This window comes from Wasmannia auropunctata, unplaced genomic scaffold (assembly GCF_000956235.1).
Source record: "Wasmannia auropunctata unplaced genomic scaffold, wasmannia.A_1.0 LD336106.1, whole genome shotgun sequence".
Lineage (NCBI taxonomy): Eukaryota > Metazoa > Arthropoda > Insecta > Hymenoptera > Formicidae > Wasmannia > Wasmannia auropunctata.
Genome location: NW_012026784.1, coordinates 9,740,510 through 9,747,364, shown reverse-complemented (window position 1 = coordinate 9,747,364; position 6,855 = coordinate 9,740,510). Strand labels below are relative to the sequence as shown.

General features: G+C 29.5%; 1 long non-coding RNA gene across 1 annotated transcript; it reads left to right on the top strand.

The window, feature by feature from the left end:
- Positions 1-415: 415 nt before the first annotated feature.
- Positions 416-3,356, top strand: LOC105456282. The gene is made up of 5 exons (XR_975228.1): positions 416-572; positions 1,285-1,977; positions 2,340-2,452; positions 2,558-2,686; positions 3,245-3,356. It is a non-coding gene; the product is annotated as an uncharacterized LOC105456282 (long non-coding RNA).
- The last annotated feature ends 3,499 nt before the right edge of the window (positions 3,357-6,855 follow it).

Here is a 6,855-nt window from a genome sequence, read left to right as displayed (position 1 = left end):
ATATATATATATATATATATATTTATGGATCTTCCTGGTAGTGTATTCTTACAGTATTTAATGATCTTACATGCGTTAAATATATTAAATAAGTTTTTTTGCAAAGCCTATTTTATTATTTTTGGAAGGTTTCCCGAGCTTTCCTGAGAAAATAACCATTTTTTCATAAACGTTTGGACCTTCAAAATGATAAATTTATAGGTTTCAAAGGTGTCGGTTCTAGGCAAAAAATGGCCATTTTTATACACCCTCCTTTTGGTATTCAATTTATTCTTAATCGTTTATATAAACACTTTTATGTATTATAAATATATACATATGTTTAACCAGTCAAATATTATCATTTTTATTACCTTTTAAATTAATTTTTATATTCTTTTAATAATTAGAACTGAAATCAGACATACAGCAGGAGAAGCGCAGTATGAGGTGCAGGGCTATTTCACTTTATTAATAAATACTAAACTACAGTGCAAATATTGTCCCGAAGCTAATTCAGATACCGAATGTAATAAATATTTATTAAAGGAACATTTACTTCAACATGGTGTCAATGTGATGACACAACATGAGTAAGTACAAATGTAGAAACCAACTAATTAAAATATAAAATTAGAATAAAATACACACATATATATAATAAATTAATAGTTAAAGAAAAACACGAAGTACGTTTTCTCATCAGAGCGTTTATTATAATATTTACAAATCCGAATAAAAATGCGTTTCTGATTATAATATATCATCGTTGTTTTTGATCTTCAATCTGTATTAAAACCTATCAAGTTAAATAAAATTCTTTCTGTATGCGTTTTGACAAGAACAATATAAAGAAAAGCCAACGTAAACTTTTTAAATTTTGTTTATAAGTTTCATTAAATTCTTAAAATTTTTTATAAATTTTTTCTGGTTATATGGAATGGAAAAAATATATACAATGGAAATACCGAGAATATTCAAGAAAATACTGGATAATAATTACTTATTGGCTGGAAGTTCTTGGCAGTGTATATACATTTAAAATTATATAAATATATATTATACATACATATATTTTTATTTATTGTATTATAAATCAGTAAACATAAATTTTATATAGTATTATGTATAAAAAATTTTTCATATTTTTAATGAGTAATACATCCTCTATGTTGATGCAATTAAGAATTAATTTACTTACATATATATTTTTAACTTCGTCTAGCGACAAGGGAAGTCGGGGACGGCATCGGTGGTCATTTTAGCCGGCGGATAACAGTTGCTTCTTTTCTTCTCTGGTTCTAGGAGTTTTAATCATTACTGGGTCGGAAATTGCGCCAGATTGAAGATCCGCGCGTTCGAGATCGACGATAGTTATTTTAATGCAAACGAGAAACAATAAGTTTAGCGCCAGAACGTTTCTTGATTCTCTCCCCCTTTTCTTGTCGTTAAGTTGATGACTTAGAACTTGCAACGATCGCGAAGAAAAATTCTAAGTCCGTGACTGAAATTTAGGAGCGCAGCAGGACTGCTCGTGACGTCGAATTGAGACGAAAAGAAGAAAGAACACTCGCGCTCAGAGGCATGGTCTTATATAGAGACCCTCTAATCAGAGTCGCGAAATGACGCAGGAAAGTTAGGTCGAACAACGCCATTTTTCAGCAAAAACCGGAAATAGCGAACATTATCACACTATTATATTAGCCATGTTGGCTGTGTTGTAAAATGACATGTGTTACAAAATGACATATATTAACCTATAGACACATGGACATCTAAATGCAAATGTCAAAATATATTATTAAAGTGTTTTTTTTGTGAAATTTAGTATTAGATAAAAAAATTAATAATAATATATTAATTGATAATGGCATTTGACCATGGCTATTTCCGATCTTTGCTGAAAAATGTCGGCACCAATCAAAATTGGATTCCTGATTTCGCGACTCTTATTAAAGGGTCTCTAGTCTTATATGGTCCGGCGCGACGCGGTGTGAGGTAAGGAGAGCTCGTGGAGCGCGCGCTTCTCAAGGAAAGAGTCTTTCTTAACGAAAAATCTTTCTTAGCTTTTGTTCTTTACTTCATTAATTATCTAGATAGGTTCAAATTTAATTGTCGAATCACCATGCGACGTTTCTCTTTATTCATTTTTATTCAACTTTATTCATTTTTATTCAACTTTATTCATTTTTCTAATGTATGATTTTACTATTTCTAAACCGGTGAGAAAAAGCGACTGCCGGTGTCAGTGCATCATCACGAACTTGCGTCTGTCGCTATCTTGTGTGTAATCTTACATTTGAAAATTCTTAACTACAAATTTTGAGCATCCGAATTAAATATAATTAATTATTTTTTAGTAGCCATGTGAACCAACTTCCAAACATAACTGCTGTGGTATAGAATTCTGAGAGCGGCGTCCCGTGTGTCAAAGATAATTGAAACGGCTAAACGTGAGAACGGCTGGCTCGTGGTCAGATTTGTCGCTGAATACGCGCCGATAACGCATATTTCTTAATCTGTTATTTAAATTGCTAAAGAATGGCTAAATCGCTATTTATTATCTTTATATTTGTAGGCTATGTCTGATTGGTGAGGCGGTGTGGCGGTGTTGTGCATGGTTTCGCGGGCTTCATCCACGTGCACGACGATATTGTTTTGTAATCAATTGTTATCGAATTGTTGATTAACAAGCCTTAAAATAAAGGTAAGTGTGGGTTAATATGCGAGGAGGCGGGGGGAGATTCTTCGTCTTTTCAAAGACTTGGAAACAATAATCTTGTCTTGTGACGAAACGAGTTAACTTCTCGTGTTAGCCGTACTCGCTTGATTTAGCGCCGCCTGATTTCTTTTTATTTCCTAAATTTTAGAATTGCAATTAAAGAAACGAGAATTAAGAATATATTATGTATCATCGATCCAACAGAATGTAATGAGAGAACTGAAAGCAATTCGCGAAAAAGAGTTTTCTTGCGCATTCGATTTGTCCTATAAGCGTATACAAATGTTCGAAAGCGGGACGGGATTATGTTGAATGATGGTAGCATAAGAAAAATTTTTTCGATCTTCTTTTGTGTATTTTTTATAACTTCAGGAGAGGGAATTATGTTGGATGATGGTATTAAGAAAAATTTTTTCGATCTTCTCGTGTATGTATTTTTCTAAGTCTGAAAACTTAATTGTCACACTATGGTATACATACATACAGGATATAAAATATATGTACAAATTTTGAACATCCGAATTAAATATAATTATTTTTCAGTGACCATGTGAATCAGGCATACTAATAATCGGAACGGGTGAGAATGGCTGATCCGTAATCAGCTTCCTCGGTGCGCACTGATAATGTATAATGTATATATGTGTATACTGTATACTAATGTACATTTTAAATATTAATTTCTGAATCTATTGCATTTTTTCCTCTTTTTTCACTCTGTATGCATATATGCATCAAGCACTTCAAGAAATCAATAATCGAACGAATTATATTACAAATTTTCATATAGAGATATAGCAGAAAGTCAATTAAATACCATCTATCTTATAAAATCTAACCCAATCATCTAAAAAACAAGAGAAGAAACAGACGCCCGTGAGTAAGTAATTATTTGCTTGAGTATTCGCTTCGACTATATTACATGTCGTAAAGGAATTTTATAAATTGAATATTTATCTATTTTTTTTTTATAAATTACACTACTTAATTTACATATGAATAATCTTAGTGTTATGTCTTATTAAATTTATTTATCTATTTATTTATTTTTTAACTGTGCATTTATAAAATCACAAAATGTTGAAATTTTTTCTAGTTCTTCAAAGAAAGTAAAACATTTCAATGAAATCATTAAATTAAAAGATTCTACAAAAAATGGAAATACAATATTATTAAATGCAGTTAATGTGAAGAAACTTACCTTGAAATAATAGAAGTATTAATTAGAAGTGACTTTCTTAAACATAAGATAATTGAAAACAATCGAGTACTTTTCTAACTGCAAGAACAATACAAGAATCATACAACAATGTAAGGCTGTTTAATCATTGTTTCAAAATGTACATTTATGTAAAAACTTCTATGATTTAAAAAGCACTTGATAAAACAACATGTAAACAAAGAAAATAATTTTCTTATCACAAATATATACATACATTCAAGATTAAAATCTTAGAAAAATATAAATTAGATATTAGTGATGAAACTATCAATAGTAAAGAAAAGTGTAATGGACACAAGTTTTCACATATAAGCACCAATATAGTATATTTACAATTTCAATCAGTAATACGCGTTTTTTATTATAATAGTGTTTCTGGTCTCAAGTTATTATTAAATTTGTCGAAAAAATAAAATCAGTTTTACACGTGTTTCAACAAATAAAAATAATATGTGCACGTACGCACGCACGCATGTAAGATAGTTATTTAACATATTTATAATTAAATACGCGTTATATTTTAAATATCAATATCAAATTTGGAATTTGAATTAAATATTTTCTTATTGAGATAATACCGCATTTTGTTTCATTATAAATTTTTTTTGATAAAATCATTGATCGCTTCATTGAAAAACATCTGATTGTTTACAGTTTCAAAAATATTTTATTTATTTTATAGAAACACATCCTGAAATAATGTATATACTTTTCACAAAATATTTAACTTCACACATATTTTTTTTTTATATTACAACAGGAAATCAACTTGTATTTTATTAATTATTTTTAACAGCAAATATGTAAAGAATTAATTTGATAAATTCACCGTCCATTTAAATCCTGAAAATAACATTTTTAATTAAATAATATAAAAAGGTGTATTATTTAAAAACTTTAAATCATTTTATTATCGCATTTCCTGTTTTTCTATTCATATATGCAGATATACATCAAGCACTTTAAAATCAATGAACAATACTATTTACATAGATGAATTATAAAAAATCAAGTGTCCACCAATCTTACAAGATTTAACTCAATCATCTAGAAAACAAGAGAAAAAACAGAGACACCCCTAACAATAAGTAATTATCCACTTTAATTGTATTACTTACTGTAGTGAAATTTTATGAATTGAACATTTACTTTTAAATTTGTTACATTTACATTTTTATGAATTAAACATTAAGAATAAGAATAAATGGAGAATTTTTTAATTAATTTTTATGGTATTAAATATGGTACTTTTCATAATATAAATATGGTACTTTTGTATTATTTTTATAATATATATATTTTTTATACAAATATGCAATAAATGAAAATTATGTTACATGTAAATGTTATTCTCTCCCTTTTTCTCTCTTCCACCTCTCTCTTTTAATTGTAGTTTCAGAATTATATAATTTAGAATAATTTATATTAATTCATAATTAACCAATTACATTAATTATATTAATTGATCTAGTGACTGAAATTCATATCGTAACATTAAAGGCTATAATAACTAGAGCGCAGAAATTTATACAATATACATATATACATAAACAATATCGTTATGACAATAATCAATATAATATTACTGCTAAATTGTTTGTTGAGAATGCTTTTAAATTGTTTCAAATTCAATTGAATTCTATTTTAACCAAAGATTTATTAGAAGTTCAATTTGTAAGATTTTCATTGTTAAAAGTAATTATTGAAGGATATTCGTAATAAGGATATAATTGGCAGAGGCAATTTTGTTTTGAATGCAAATTTATTGACACAGTTTGCATCTTATCGAGTTTTTAGGAAGGTATTCTATTGAACGCCGCCCAAACTATCACTGTGTTTCCTGTAGTGTGAAACCAATATTGCCAAACTCGTCAAGCTTGTCATTGCGATATAACTATATCATCTGTTAATAATCTATCCTCGTTATGACCGAAATTTCTGGGTATTAATTGTCATCCCCAGATAATAATTGATAGACGTCACGTTCAGTCCGCGTATTAATTGCGTTACGTAGCGGTCGACATGTCGATGCGCGGCGTCAAGAGATTCAATTTTTTGAATCAAAATTTGGAGCGAGGAAAACGTTGTTACGAAAATTAATTGGCACAATATTCGGAGAAAATAAAGCTGAAAATAAGAGCCAGGGAGAGGTAACCATTTTAGAATCGGTTCTTTTGGATTCAAGGAATTAATTAAGAGTCCAAAGGCTTTAGAAATATTAATTTACAATCTTGTATATGATATCAAGAAAACCTCCTGAAATTTTTATACGCTATTTATTTTGTAGAGCATTCTTATCTGAATCGTTTATTTTGAAATCCTCGGATTTGATTTACGTTCGTCTTTCAAAATCTGTCGCCTGAAAAATTGTCTTATCTGTATCAGCTTGGATTTTCCTTAAAAATTCGGTGCATCTTTCGCAATGACGCATTCGCAATGTAAATGCAACGGTAAGAAACAAATAAGTCTCCCGACAAAGGCAGTCATTCTGATGTGAGAATCGCGAAAGAAAGATAGTGGGATAATCCGTCCGTTTATCTTCCTTAGCTACCGTATAATGGAAAGCTACTTATTTCCCTTTCGCGGTTAGATTGAGGATTTACAGCCGCGAATCTGTAAAAGTGATAGTCGGCCCGAATCGCGGATTCCGTTTCGTATTCTAAAAAGCACTCCGTAAGCGATATATTTCGATAGGCGCTATTGATCGTCTAAAAGCGGCTTGAATTATTCACAGATCGGAGAGCACCTAAAAATCTAATATTCGAAAAAACTCGGATAGAAAAATGCTTTCATAAAAATGTAAAGATCTAGCAGTAAAAATATCTAAAAATCAAGAGGTCTAAAATATGATAAAATCCAAGGATTTTTTCGATGCTGTAAAACAAATGATGGAGAGGAAATTAATATTCGCTATATAATTCACATTCACTGC